This window comes from Lonchura striata, chromosome 10 (assembly GCF_046129695.1).
Source record: "Lonchura striata isolate bLonStr1 chromosome 10, bLonStr1.mat, whole genome shotgun sequence".
NCBI lineage: Eukaryota > Metazoa > Chordata > Aves > Passeriformes > Estrildidae > Lonchura > Lonchura striata.
Window position 1 is genome coordinate 6,488,668 of NC_134612.1, and position 15,336 is coordinate 6,504,003.

Here is a 15,336-nt window from a genome sequence, read left to right on the forward strand (position 1 = left end):
CAGAGGAGATTCCTGCCCAAATCACTACTTACAGCCAAACCTTGTAGTCTCCTTGCTTTTTCCTGGTACTCAGTGTGATTTCCTCCTGGCTGCAGTGGGCACAACAAGGTAACTACACATTTCCATACTGATAACACTAGAATTTATGGGTTTATAATCTCAAATAGTGGCTTGTGACAAAGCCTTAAAAATGTTCTAAAATTTAACAAAATCACAAAAAAGTGTGTCTATAAAGCACAGAGATCATGTTCTCCTGCCCCTTGTAACTCTCTCTCAGATTCTACAGGGTATTTTTACAACAGGTTGATGCACAGTCCTCTCCCATTGCTGTACAACTCCAGCACAGGAACAACTGAGAGCTGCTGAATTGGTAAGTCCCAGAGCTTTTGTTATCACTTCTGACCTTTGGGTTTGAACCGTGTGGTTTTACTATACAGGATTTCAACAGACTTTCTTTTCCTGGTTTCCTGATGAAGAACATATTACATGAGTGGATGAGATACTCCTGCCACACTTTTTACATTATGTTTTGCATGGTTGCTTTGAAAACAAAAAGTAAAAGCAGATTTATTAATAGAGAATGAGTTACACATCACCAAAAGGCAAATTCTGTTTTCAGGAGGGTTGATTTTTTTTTTTTTTTTTGAGTTACAGTATTACATTAATTAATTACATTACATTTTCATAAGTTACATAATCTGTTTTGTTAGGCTGTAAAAAAAAGAAATTACACTATGAAGATTGCCCACATTAATTTGGTATAACCCAGCCCAGGCTATAGGCAAACCTTTAAGGTAACTATTGACTAGCCCAAGGCAAAAGCTTGGGTGTTTTTAAGCTATCAATCTCCTTCTCAAGACACACTGCTCCTTCAAGGAAGAACATTTCTTCCCATCTCATGCCCACATGAATGCCCAGCCACAACCCAGCCTTATCTTTAAATAGTACAATTACATAGCCAAAACATCAATTGCTGATAAAACAAGTGAAAGTTCTTCATCTGACCCAGCTGAGATGTTTTGTCACTGCAATAGCTCTGTTTATATTTCTACATATAAACATTTCTCTACAACAAACAGCATATTTACCCAGGAAAGTGAAGTCTTGTCACACTGTGCTTTACACTACTCCTTCAGGTTGTCAGATAAACACTACAGCACTTTTGTACCTCCTGCAGAATCCTGACTTGAACACATACTTTTACTTCCATAAATAAAATATATAAATAAATATTTGGATGCCACCTCAACCTAAGATAACTTTCTTCTGCAGCTGAGTGATGCGGCTGAATTTTCACCTAAGTGATATGGTAGCAACTGTTTAGGGCTCACAACTATCATAATCATCATAATTTAAAAACATTAATAGACTATTAACATAGCCATGAGCATTAAGCACATGGGACCACAGACATGTAACTATGTTGTGTGCAGTCTGTGTTATCACAACAAAAGCCTGACTTCCTGATGATTTCATTTAGCTTTTCTTCAATATATTCCATCTATCCGAAAACAGGGACACATCATTTTTGGAAAAGTGATTTTAGTTGTGATATCCTTTTGTCTGTTGTACCAGTGAGAAAGAGAACCCCGTCTAGCTCTGTAGCCTGAACCCTTTTTGACAATGACAAAAATAGCACCATGCACCAGCCAAGAAACAGCCATAATGGCTGAATTCTGGTGCTGTGCAGAGCCAGCTGCAGGTTTGCTTGGCACCTTGCACATCCCAGGCAAGCCTGGCTGAGAAGAAAGAAGTGGCACCTAGGCTGCAGCAATGGGATGAAGCCACAGAAGCTCAGGATGTTCATCCAGCCCCCTTTGCTGCTGCAAAGCCAAGGGAAGGGTCTGCAGGCAGGCAGAGCTCCCCCAGCAGTGCCACCAGCTGCCCTGCTCACAGCTCACAGTGTCTGTGCCTCAGCACACAGAGGACTGGGCCTGTCAGGGAACTTTTTAACCAGAACATTTCAGCCAACACTGGGCTGTGGCAGGGAGTTTTGTAGCTTAAAACCAGCTGCTCTTCACTTTGCATGCCTTTAATTCCTTTCTTTCTTGGAACAGCCAGTTGTTCACTGCTTCAGTGGCACCTGAACATATTATCTCTTTAATTCCAGCTGTGATTTAAAAAATTATCCCATCCTTCACATTTTTTCTCAAGTCTAACAACTCTCACTTGACCTTCTCACTCTCCATATGAAACTTGCTCTGAGTCTTTGATCACCTCTTTTCCATTTCTCCTGTATCACCTTAGAGTTACAGAACACAGAATCACAGAATAGTTTGGGTTGAAAAAAGCTATTAAAACCTTAAAATTCATGGGCAGGGACACCTTCCCCTAACCTAGGTTGTTCCAAGTCCCACCCAACCTGGCCTTGAACATTTCCAGGGATGGGGTAGCTTCTCTGGGTAGTTGAGGAAGTCAGACCACAGCCAGGATTCCCAAAAAAGACAAAATGCCACAGAAATGTACAAAGGCACAATGATCATTTTGGCTCTTGAGCTAACTTCCATGGGTCTCTTACAACCTAAGATCTCATTATTGTGCACAAAAAGCTATATCAGAGCCTAATTCTGACTGGATGTCAAGACTGAGCTGTGTTTAATCAACACTAAATTGAAAAGGTATTTTATCACCCAAGTTCAGTGGAGCCTTCCAGAACTCCCTGCAGGTGGCCTCCATAGTCATTACCCTCAACACCTTCCTTGTGAAGTCTCACAGCTTAAACAGAATATTCCTAAAATATCTGGATAAGGGAAGAAAAGGTGGGAAGAGTATGAGTAGTGCCATCTCCAAAGCAGAGAAAAATGTTTCAACATTACTACCCTTTTATCTCTACTCTTATTCCATATCATTTAACCAGTAATCTGTCTGCCAGCCTGGTGCCTCAGCTATTTAATAACTGTTTAGCCTCTTTAAGAGCCTCTGGTAAATATTCCTGCCAAAATCCCAACAGATTGTATCAACCAGATCTCCCTTCCTACTATGCTCCTGTCTCCTACAAAGATTTTTAATAGATTTCCAAGGCAGACTTCACCTTAAAAGAACTGGTGACTCTTATCCCCACATGCAATGTGTGCATCTGCCCTGGCTCTCAGCATAGGAATTAATTTCTACCTCCAGCACCATGCGACAAATGTTTCACTAGAACCTCCTTCAGCATAAGGTCACAAATATGTGGGGGGTGGTGAAGCAGTGCTTGATTTGGAAAGAGAAATCAAGCATCCACTTCTTTTATTTTTTCAAAAGGAATTAAAAAAAAAAAAAAAGCAATAAAAATTCATCTTGGTGAAGAAGAGACACAAAGAGCCCATGCAGCCTCCTGTGAGTGCAGGGAGACCTCTCCAGCGGCAGGGAGAGCACGTCCTGCTCCACCTGGCAGCCCTGCCAAGCGCCGGCTGGGAAATAAGCACCTTACGTAACGGCGTATTTTCAGCACTACACACAGAAATGCTGCCTCTACCCTGCAGAAGGTATTTTTGGATCTGCTAAAATGCTCCTATGTTCTTCCAGGGCTTTGCATTCTTCTGCTCAGAAATTGCATAATCTGATGCCATAGGAAATAAGTGGCGTTGCATAATGACCCTCGTATTGGCTGCAGGGCCCAGGGACTGCACGTTCCTGCTGGAGAGCAGCCCTGCTCCGAGCCCAGGTGCTTGGGGAGAAAGGGGAACCCACAGCCACGTGCCTCTGGGGAGCAGGGGAACAAACCAACCATGCAGTTAGCTCACAAAAAAATCAGTGTAACTAAGTCACCCATTTGCTCTTTCTTCCTCCCTGTGGCTGCTGCGTGTCGTGAGCTGTGTGCACACAGGGAACACCAGCAGCTCTACAAACCATCTCACCACTGACACCCTCCACCACAGGCCCATCAATACACTGGAAAGCTTTCAGCTGGGATAAAGACAGACTAAATGCTGATCAGCCTTTTATACTACAGAATTACTACTGAAATCTGTCTCAGACTAAAATGTAGAAATTACCTTAAGTTACACTCTTCTCTTTTACCTTTCCAGCTGTCTCCATTGCAGGAAACAACTTTTCAAACCCAGTCACAGGCTTTAGGCTCTGTTCTTTTCTCTTCATCCTTCCCAGTTCTGTAATTTTACCTCATTGACAATCCCCATGTTATTATTGATCCATATGTCATATTACTATATAATTACTATATGTTATTATATTACTATTACTATACAACAACAGATTTAAGGATTCAAACTGAAATATTTTACAGCAACCAACACCAGTAAAATTTCCAGTTTAGTTCACAGAGGCCTTACAGCCCCACATTTCCATATGAAGGCACTAAATGTTCCAGTCCTACCAACAAACACTATCTTGGAATTTCCCCCCACTACAGAATTAAAACACCCTATTTTCCTCCAAAGAGTAGCGTTAAAACTAATTAATGTCTGAAAGATCTTTGAGGATGAAGATCAATATCACAGTGCTGCTTTCAGGAATCCAGTGAATGAATCAAAGTCTCACTTTAATTCACGTGAGGTGTCAGACTGGTCTCAGGTAAACTTGCTCACTCCCACGCTTGTTTTTATTTTTATAGTAGATATGAATTATTCAACATTTGCAAAGCACATTCAACATGTAAATGCTACTCGAACAAACTTCACAGCACTAAGAGCTTATGTGCTTCACACCCAGTATTAAGTAATTCAGCAGCTCTCCATGGAAGTGAAACAATTCCTGGGGTAGGTGCAGTGCTCTGGCCTCCATCACCCCACACCAGGTCCATGCCTGGGTGTACCTGCTGGGAAGGGGAAGGACACTCGAAATCCAGCTGGCAGGTCTGGGATGGGAAATGACAGTAGTTCTAAGTTGTATTTAGCAAGCACCATACACGAGCAAAGAGGATTATTCCTCAACAGAAGCAGCACAATGCCTGCTCAGGAGCCTCTCGTAAGCCTGTATTAGTGACAGCGCAGGGTTAGAGGTGTGAGCTGCTCCACTACAGCTTTACGTGCTGGTAACACACAGACAACACAGACCTGGGGGTGTAGCCCAGGGGAGCTCCTGAGGCCTGGTGTTGCAGCCTGACCCTATTCCCTGACTGGCCCTTATCTTTGTACTGCCCCAAGAGCAGGGTCACACCCGGCCCCTCGGGAGAGACAAAGTTGGACCCTCCATGTCTGTGTGCCCAGGGTCTCTGAACAGTCATAGAAACAGGGGAAGGAACCACTGGGTGTTAACAGCTTTTTGAGGGAAGCTTCTTGTGTTTCCCCAACCCAAGGGATGCCCCCAGGGTCTCCACAGCTTGGCACAGCTCATGCCACCCAACCCTGCAGAGGCCAGCACTCAGCACACCCTAACTGGACCACTCTTGGGCTGCAGCTGATGGCTCAACACCTGAGGATCTCCTCAGGCCCAGAAGGATGGTGAGGTTGGACTTGCCATGTTTTAGCAGGAGAGTCACACCTGTACAGCCACATTACTGATTTTGGTGTCCTCCAGAAGGTAACAGAGATGGGGGACAGGACAAGCATTCCTGGAATGAATAGAATGTCTGCAGAGAGACCTCCATTCCTCCAGTCCATCATGCTGGAAAGATCCATCCTCTCATCCCTGCCAGGATTTTCTCCTTCCTTCCCTCACAGCACCTCAGTGCTATGTGACAACAGTTCCAGAGGGAACTGCACCAACAATTACTACTTCACCAGAGGGTTATAAATCACACACAAATCTGCTCTTCCTCCTGGCCTACACCCAACTGTTGCCAAAGCCTTTGAACACCCTCCAACCACCAACTTCTCAGTTGAAGCTGTAGCAGGGAGAGAGCACAAAGGTCAAAGCACACACTGAGTATTTACAGGGGTGGGAGTAACTACACACAGAGCTGCTGCTCCCAGCCCAGCCACAGCTGCCAACTTGGTATTTAGTCCTAAGTAGTCTGTGTTTTGGGTGAAATATTTAACCCCCACTACCCAGGAGATGAGACTGATTTGCTGCAATGACACAAAACATGAGCCTACAAAAGCCTCTGCACGGGATGTGTTTTTGCCAAGGAGGGATAAAAAACAAAGTCCCATAAGCTGTACAGAGCTTGGTGAAACGCCAAACTCCTGAGAGCTTTGGAGGTAACATTTGCCTCAGTTGACTCATTTGGATTCAGTTAAGGTTGAGAACTCACTGGAACTTGTACAAGCAGTGAACCTGCTGCTGCTTCTCCACTGAAATCTCAGGTCAGAGCTTGGCTAAAAGGCTCAATGCACCTTTCCCTGCCTGCCCTCACACCAAGCACCAGAGCTGAAGGGCAGCCAGCAATGATTTAAAATCTGTTCACACAAGCCATGCCAGATTTCTTTTATTTTTGTATTTTAAAAAAAGTTTTATTTTATAACTGTCATTTTGAGAAGCCCTACTCTCAAAGATCCATTCCCCACATCTCAATTACAGACAGCCTGGAACAGGTACCAGGCAGGAACAACTCAAGCCTAATCAGCCACCATCTCACATTTGCTATAAAAGAAGTCCTGAGACAACAAGAAATACTTAAAACTTTTCTTATCCTGCCACTGTTTAGAGCAGACCCATGTTTAAATAACTCCTAATTGTGAAAGGTCTTACCTAGGGATAGATTTGCAAATAAACCATTACTCAATTTTCTGATCCACTGGAGATAAGCAACTTACCTAGTCTTTACAATAGGAGATGAAAAAGGGAGGTTAAAAATGCAACCAAAAATCTTCCAAACATTATTAATCCAAGGGTACCTATAGCTGGGGAACAGTGGGAGTCCCTACCATTTATTCTGTGCTAGAAGTTACTTGTTAATTCCAGGCACAAGGGTCAAAATGAATGCCAGCTATAAATTTAACTATCGGGCAGCAGGGGACAAAGACAAATCTGAATGACAGGACTGTTCCAGATCAAAGACTCAGACTGGAGCTCCCAAAGACAGGAAACAAAACTGGTGTTACAGCAAAACAAACAAACAAACCCCCACTACCTAAAAATCTGGATTTATTTGTGTTTCTCAGTGGAAACTGTCACAGACAGAGGGTTCAAAGGGCTGCCTCTCTCTAGAAACAAAACCCGTATACATTCATTCAGGAGCACAACAAAAAGGACAGTGACAAAAACTTTTAAACCCATGACAACTCTACCCTCCTCATTCTAGGGTATCCCAAGGTGTCTGTGGCTACCCACACAGCAGGTACTGTGGAAATTGCCCACATATCCCAGCCAGACTGACTGCATCTCTCTCCTTTCAAACATTTTCATATTTTCTCCCTCAAAATTATTGATCCAAATACGTTCCTTCATCTTCTTCTACTGAACAGATTGCCTACTGCTAAAATCAGTATATCCAAACACATGGGCCTGATGTCATCTATCTCCAGATCTATTTAAAATATCCCATTTTTCATTTACTTAAGGGAGACATGTGGTTTGATATGATTAAGCTACTGCAGCACCTAAACCACCCCCCAAAACAAAAATAAAGAGGAGCACTTCTTTTCATTGGGAGAAAACATGACATCATGCCCATTCAGGTGAGCAGGAATATGACAAATCTTGCCCCAGTGAACAGTATCGTTAACTGCAAAGGTACTCCCAGTTCCCTCGTTTATTAGGAAAATGAGGGGTGAGAATTGTGTTCAGCACATCAGAGACAGCTCAAACTGCTATTTTCAATAATACAGGAGCAAATTCCTACCCGGCCAATTGAAAGAAAAACACACCTCCTTCATCTCAGAAATAAAATTATTTAACACAGTAACAGGCAAGAGAAATTGTGTGATTAGCCCACAAGGAAAAAAAAATTTACAATTCCCCAAAAAGCAAAAATTACAATTCTGCCTCTTTACACTGTCTAATAATTCTTAAGTAATTGCCTGTATATTCCATTTATATCCATTCTCCATTGCCATTCCCTTCCCCTTTAAAAGGGGGGCACAAGAAGATAACGTGCAAAATTGCAAGTGAAAAATGTCCAGCACACCGACCGGCAAAGGCCAGGCCAGCTCTCAGATTCATATGCAGTGATGGATAAATTAAGGTCTCATGTTTCCTTTTCCCTTTCTCAGCATCATTTTTTCAGCCCTTTCCCATCACAAATGCAACATCCATCTGTCCTTCCGAAATAAATGGCGAGAGGGGAATGCTGACCATGAAACACCACACACACAAACACACACCCCTCACAGAAACACACTTCCTCCCAAATACTCACAAGGATGAAGATTTCCTATGTGATGCTCCATTTTCTTGTTTTAAAAAGATGGAAGGCAAAAAAAAAAAAAAAAAGGGGGGGGGGGAATAAAAAAAAAGAGAAAAAAAGGAAGTGTTGCAAAATAAAAGGAAATTCCACCCACACAATCCTGCAGCCTGCTGCAAAGAAGCACCGAGCGTGCTGACGTCACGGATTCATGAATGGATGGAAAGCGGGCTGGATGGATGGAGCCCGGCGGGGCTGCGCACCGGCAGCGCGGCCGCCAGTCCCCGCCCGCCCCGGCACCCCGAGCCCCCCGAGCAACGGCGCCGGGCCGGGCACCGCCGCTCCCGGGAGCGCGGCGGATCGAATAGCAACCATCTGCCACGGGAACCGAGTGCGCTCGGCCATCGGCAAAGGAGCTCACCGCCGCCCCGGCTTCTTGCGGGATTACAAACGCTGCGTATTATGATTAAAATAACTAAATATGAACGTGTACCGGGAGGAAGAAGCGGGGAGAACAATAGGAGGCTTGGGTTTGATCAGCGATAAAAAAGCACCAGTAAAATAAAAATAGGAGTATTAACAAAATCCCACGTTCAGCCCCAGTCAAGCATTCCCGGCAGCGGGCGGACAAGCTCACAGCCCCAGTAAGGTCCGGGAACAAAGATCAGAGCAGGCAGAGTTTCACACTCGGGGCTATGCTGGGCACATCACCCATTCCCATTCCCACTCCAGTGCCAATCCCAAACCAATGGAATACACTTCCCTGTGCAGACCAGAGGCAAAGACACCCAAATCTTCCTGGTGACCACCTGCAAGAGCAGCTGTGCTTCACCTGGATATGGACAGGGAAGGAGCACAAATTCTGCCTTCTTTTTATCTTCTGCCTTTTTTTAATCTTTGAAACATCACGGAAGGAATGGAGGGATGAGCATGACCAGAAACGAAGGTCAAAGTTTGAAGGATAACCTGAGCTGCGAGCTCTGCAATTACACCATCTCAGGGTTGACCAGAATTCATCAATTTGGCCTCAAACTCCTTTTGAACAATTTGCAGCCTCAAAATTATTAAGAGACAGAATTTCCATATTTTCACCACACCTTTTCCTAGCCAGTAGGAAGCAATTATGTCAAAACAGGGTGTCCCAAAACTTAGCCTGGTGGGGCATGTCTGAAAAGAATGTCTGAGACAATCCTACCTTTCCTTATGGAAGGCAGGTAACATCCCAAAATAAACCAGGACTGGATGTAACAACAAAACAGATCAGGGCTGAAAAAACAAGGATTTTGTGCCCACTTGATCTCATGTGAGCAGCACCACTGATACAAGCTTCTGCAGAGGGAGGAGGAGGGCATGGATTTTGGACTGTGGTTTCTGAATTGAGACTTATAAATCTGGCTAGGGAAAATAAAAAGGAATGCAAATTTCTTATTGCCTACTTTCAAGATCAAATAAACCACAAATTTAATTTTGCTTTAGAAATATCTCTTCTTTAAGAGCTAAAAGTCACCAAAGCAAAGATTTCTGCCCAGACAACACCACTGCTGCAGCCTGAGCACTGTACCCAAGGGGATGCAGGAGTGGAGGGACAGAGAGAGATATCTCTTCTCCAAAGGGATCACTTTGTGCCATTTCAAATCCCAGTTGCACCTGCTTTGACTCCCTGCCTTGCCCTCCAGAGCCCAGCACTCGGCTTTACACCACCAAGAGATGGAGACAGCTTCCAGATTTCCCTGGCATTTTCAAAACGGACAAAGATGTTAATTTACTGTCTTACCCTAAAGGGATCAATTCAGGAACTAGAAAGGGGAGTACAGTAGCACTTGCAAGAAACAGAAGAAAAGGAAAAATATTGCTACAGAATAAGTCAGAATAAAAATAAGATTAAAATAATTTTCAGAGGTTTCTAAGGGTTAATTGCAGTGACATTTATAAAAAAAATATACCCATCAGAGAAAAAAAGTGGGAACAAAATCCCAGGAGGACTCTAGGTGAAGAAAAGAGCTTGTGCATAGAATTTCAGATTTTTTGTCCATGGTATTTTGGTTCAGTATCCCAACACTTGATTTCATCTATGCCTCAATGCCTCAGGTTAAAATTTTTAAACACAAAGGTCCTGAATTTAATACAAAGTAACATCTTAAATCACTGTGAAACAAAAAACCAACCCACATTGTCCTAAAATTGATGGCTGCTACACAATTATGTTGTGTTCCCACCAGATAAGTATTTTCATAATACACATTACACAGCTCCTTTTATCAGTAACTAAGGTGATCAATATTAAGAAAGATAAATTATTCTCCTCCCGCTCACTCAGACAAAACTACTGGTAAAAGCAGGGAACTCAAGTATCAGATGCCAAATATAATTTCGCTCAGTATTAATGTGAAAACAGAGGAAAAAATGTACTACATACAACAAGGGTATAAGATACTAAAAATCTAAAGTTCTTAGGGGACCACAAGAGTGCTAGTGAAAAGCTGAAGAGCAGCAGGATTTCTGAAAGGAATTATGGACAACCAAGTAACTAGAGCAGTAGGAGAAATAACTGGCCTAACTGATGGCAATGGGTGCAAAAAGAAAGCTAAAAGTATTTTTTAAAACTAACTAGTTCACCATATTTGGAAAATACTAGATAATTAAGTATTTCCAAGCTAATTAATAACTAATAGGAATGTTATACAGCATCTGCTAGGCATAACATTTACAGTTGGCACACCCTATTGATTTGAGCCCAGTCCTAAAATAATCATTTAACAAGTTCTCCAATCCTGTGACCTTCCATTTTAATAAACTGGTGAACAACTAAAATTGCAGAAGACTGAGAATATCAATATTATGCCAATATTCAAAAATAGCATACGTTGTTATTTGTAGGCCTTGGCAACTTGGGAAGAAATCCTGGCAACTTGGGAAGAAATCCTAAGCCAACCTTTGACAAGGAAGGATGGTTCTGTTGCCCTGGACCAACGGCTGAGTTATCCCAGGATCCTGCCTCTGCCAGTGGCCCAAAACAGCCACACAGGGAAGCACAAACCCAAAACAAACCCTTTAATGCTTCCCGTGGCATATTCCACTGACAACAGTAGAAAATTAGAAAAGAGATAGGAGTGACTCAAAGGTTAATTTCGTAATTATGCAGCACTAAGGCTGTTAATAAACCTACTCAGCGCACACTTGGAGGTACAAGAGGGACTGCTCTGTGAAAACTTCCTACCTGGATGAATAAATAAGTGAAACAAGACAGCAAATGATTCTCTACCAGGCAAACGTTTGGGTAAATATTTGCATAGGTAAGGTGGCATTTCATTGTCAAGTTCTAAACACCTGTGAAACCTTGAATTCACTCTTCCCAGCCCTAGACACACATCCCTCCTGTGAATGTCCAGGAAGGAATCAGAATCACAGGATCAGATTCTTATTCGTGCTGTCATTAAGTCCAGACCTAACCTGGTGCAATTCACCTTTCTCTTCAATTTCACATCCTTCCAAACTTGCTATTTACAGAAATTTATGGCTAGAACCTATCTGATGTCCCACATATTCCAGAAATATCAGTTACATGAGACTGGAATATTGTGAAAAAAAAATTAAAAATTGAACATGTAATAGTAGTATAGGCCAATTTTTTTTTTCCTTTTTTTTTTTTTTGTGATTTTTTATCTCTCTTACACACTCAATAAAAAAAATGCAACACAATTTTAAAATCAATTTTATCAATGGCACTTTACTGAGACCAGAAATGAAATTTATATATTTATCATATAGGATTTTATCCAGAATGTGCCCAGACCTAGGACTTGGATAAGTCCTCCCTGCAGAGGCAGGTGAACAAAACTGTAATTTGACAAGACCAGCTTTGAGACCTGAGAAGAAGCGTGACCAGAGGAAAAGAGAAAAAACTCCAAAATGGGACACGTGCAAAGTCCAGAGAAAGGTGAGCAGCAATTCCAGTCAGGAGCTCTGTTTGGAAAGGGAGTCTGTTTCTAACAGGACAGTGGCCTGGTGACTTCACACCCCGTTCCTGAGTCACCACAGCTCAGAGCCCATACCTGGGGGAGGAGTCTCACACAAATTAAGTGGTAAAACAAAGTTGGGGATATGTTTTAGTGGCCAATTGCTCCTCCACAGGCAAAAGAGCTGTGCCCAGAACATGGCTCAGAGCCTCTCAGATCAGAAACTTGAGATCTGCCTCTGCTTTCTGAATAGTGAGCCACCAAGAGATCTTTGGGTCTGCTCAAACACAAAAGCAGAGAGCTGGAAACAGAGACAGACTCACAGATCTGCAATACCCCAAGGGAAAGCTCCCCTCCTCATAAGTGTATCCCTAAAAGCTACTCAAGAAAATTCAGAGACATTTATACAGTCTGCACAGTCCCCAGATCCAAGTACTACAACTGCTGCTACCCAAGAGTGAGGTTACCTACACAAAGCCACCTTCCAGGCTGTTGCCTGGTGTGTTTTTGAGTGTGCTCATGGTGGGTAGGAGCACATAACAATTACAAGGACTTCCTTTAACCTTGTATTGCCTTCAGCAATACTCCAAAATCTAAGAGTAAAGTAAAATAAAGACACTAAAGGCAGTAAAAGACAAGGACAAGCCAAAAAGCACTATTTGTTTAGGCATGGGGTTAGTAAGGATTCCTTTTGTAAGGAGTTTCTGAGTGGCTTCCCCTCCTCTTTCCAGGTGAGCCCTGCTTTGCAGTTCCAGTCTGTAGTTTTAGGAGACATAACACTGTAATGTTAAGAACATGCACTGATGAGGCTGGGAAAGTTCAAAAAACTACATTTTCAGACTACCTTCTTCTGAAGGATGGCAGCCCAGCTCCTGGGACATAAAGAGAACCTCTGGAATTCCATCAGGGTGTAAAATGGTGCTACATAAGAGACATTATAGCTGCTGAAAGGGCAGCTAATGCAGCAAGTGAACAACAGCCTCCCGAGATTAGCAGTGATAGTGGCCAGCTGAGCAGAGGCCATGAGAGAAAACCAGATCTATTTGTTCAGGGAGACAGGCACAAAATATTCCTCCCAGAGAACAGGCTGAAATCAAGACTTCCATAACAATAATTAACTCTAATAGGATTCCCAGCAGTGAGAAATACTGAAGAAAATAATTTTAAAAATAAGTATTCATCAATAGCAGTTATAAGAGGCACTTGTAAAGCCAGCTGAGCCACTGTCACTTTTCCTCTGCCAGGTGAGGAACCTGCTAAAAGCAATGAGAGCTGACAATGAAGCCTCAGTATTAGTGCCATGTGGGAAGAAAAGTCCCATAATTTATGTTATTGCCACAAAAATACATGCATAAATGGAAAGCTATTGCAGGGAGGAATTAATGAAACGGAAGAAGTGATTAAAAAATGCAGTCCAATTCCCCAAGGTCAAGTGTTGTTCAGAGAAAAAAAATCACCTGCATAAATATAGAAACAACTGCTGAGCAGCTGCACTGTAGATAAAGATTGGGGATGGAGAGGATCAGAGACTGAGCACGAATTATAAATATCCAGTTGTCACAAACAAGGCAACTTCTATCCATTGACAGGAATACAAATTCCCAATCCTCTCAGTTTTGATGAAGCCTTTAGGAAAGACCACATTTGGGAAAAGCTTGCTGGGAATGTGAGAATCCACCCCAGAACAACAAGAAAAGGCAGATAGGCCACCAGGTTAGCTCTGAGGGATGGGGGAGGTAACTCAGTGAGGTGGCTCAGTCTGGACAGAGTGAAATGAGAAGCTAAGAATGAAACATGATCTATTTCTATTAAATACACAAATGGTTTCTTCAAAGAAAGAGGGAAATCCTGCTCCATGTCTGCAGTGACCAGGAAAAGCAATGGACTCAAAGTGCAAGAAGAAAAAAATGTTTAGGCTGTGAGAAGTTTTCTAAATGGTAAACAGTGAAGCACCAGCCTAAGGAACTTACGTTGTTTCCTCAATTAGGAAGGAAACAAAAATCATTTGACAAAAGTTGTCCAGCAATAGTGATATTGCTTTGATGCAAAAGATCAAGATGAACTATTGGAACCTTCTGGGATCTCCTGTGAGGATATCAAAGAACTGAATGCATTGCAGCAACAGCAGAAGCTGAAAAATTCCACTGACCTTTTGCAGTGCAAGGTCTCACCAAATTAAATCTTTCTGTCCTCGCTACTATTACACAACCCTTTTGAGGAGTAATATTCAGATTTTCTACCAAAAAACCTATAAAAACTGCTGAAAGCCCCTTAAGATAGCAGAACTCAAGTCATGAGACTGCCAGAGTAAGGCTCTATATTTAGTACCAACAGTTTTCTCTGTAGTACTGTGATAAAGTTCCTTCAAGAAGAGTGGATCAGCTCTATGTAAATATTCCCAAGGCAAACAAAACCTGCTCAGCATCTTCTCCCAGACCCATGTCACTCATGAAGCTTCCAGTAGAATTTGCTTCAGAGCTCATTGCTTTTTTTTTTTCCTCCCTCCCAAGAGACTTCTGCTCCCCAGTGCTCACTGCAGACCCCAGAAGAGTCCTCTTGATCTGAGTGAGGTATCACTATGCAGAATTACTCAGTTCATGAGTTGTGACAGCACTTTAAATAGCAGAATATTGGAGTTTAGAACACTGAATTTGTCAGCAGTGGGGTTTGGTCCTTGTTTTCAAGCACCATGTTAGACACTGCAGCATGAGGGGGAAAGCACCCCAAAGGGGTCACTGCACAGCACCCCAAATGTTTTCTGAATTAAATCACAGAACTGATCTTAAGGGACAGCCAAAAGTTAAACAGACTTCACCCAAGGGGCACATCATACTTCACCAGCATCCTTATACTCCAGTTCAAACCACCAGCTTTGTATTGCACAGTATTTGCCCATCCAAGGAAAAAACCAGCACCACATCTGTAAATTCAAGTCATGGCTAAGAGAAGCTGACTGAGAGCCATGTTCAAAAGCACATCAGCTGAAGCATTAACCCTGGCACCTTCCAGGGCTTTGCAGAGTGTTTTATAACCTCCAGTCCTCTATAAATGTCACAGTCTCCCTTAGGGCCAGACCTTGCATCCTCAAGCCTCCTCTAGTCACCACTATCATACAGAGCACTCCCATATCAAGTGCCTTGCCTATCAACCACAAAGAATCAGATAAATTAGAAGAACAATGTCAATGAAGCAACTGATGAATTGTCACTGATG

General features: G+C 42.7%; 1 protein-coding gene across 5 annotated transcripts in view; it reads right to left on the reverse strand.

Moving 5' to 3' along the window:
• The window catches only part of MAP3K13 (mitogen-activated protein kinase kinase kinase 13), a 68,894-nt gene that overhangs the window by 26,095 nt on the left and 27,463 nt on the right, over window positions 1-15,336 (reverse strand). The window contains exon 1 of one of the 5 annotated variants that reach the window (XM_021537184.2): window positions 8,183-8,367. The exons of the other annotated variants lie outside the window; for them this stretch is intronic. The gene's annotated coding sequence lies outside the window, so the exon portion shown is untranslated. Of the gene's footprint in view, window positions 1-8,182; window positions 8,368-15,336 lie in introns of those variants that run through there. 5 annotated transcript variants of the gene reach the window in all.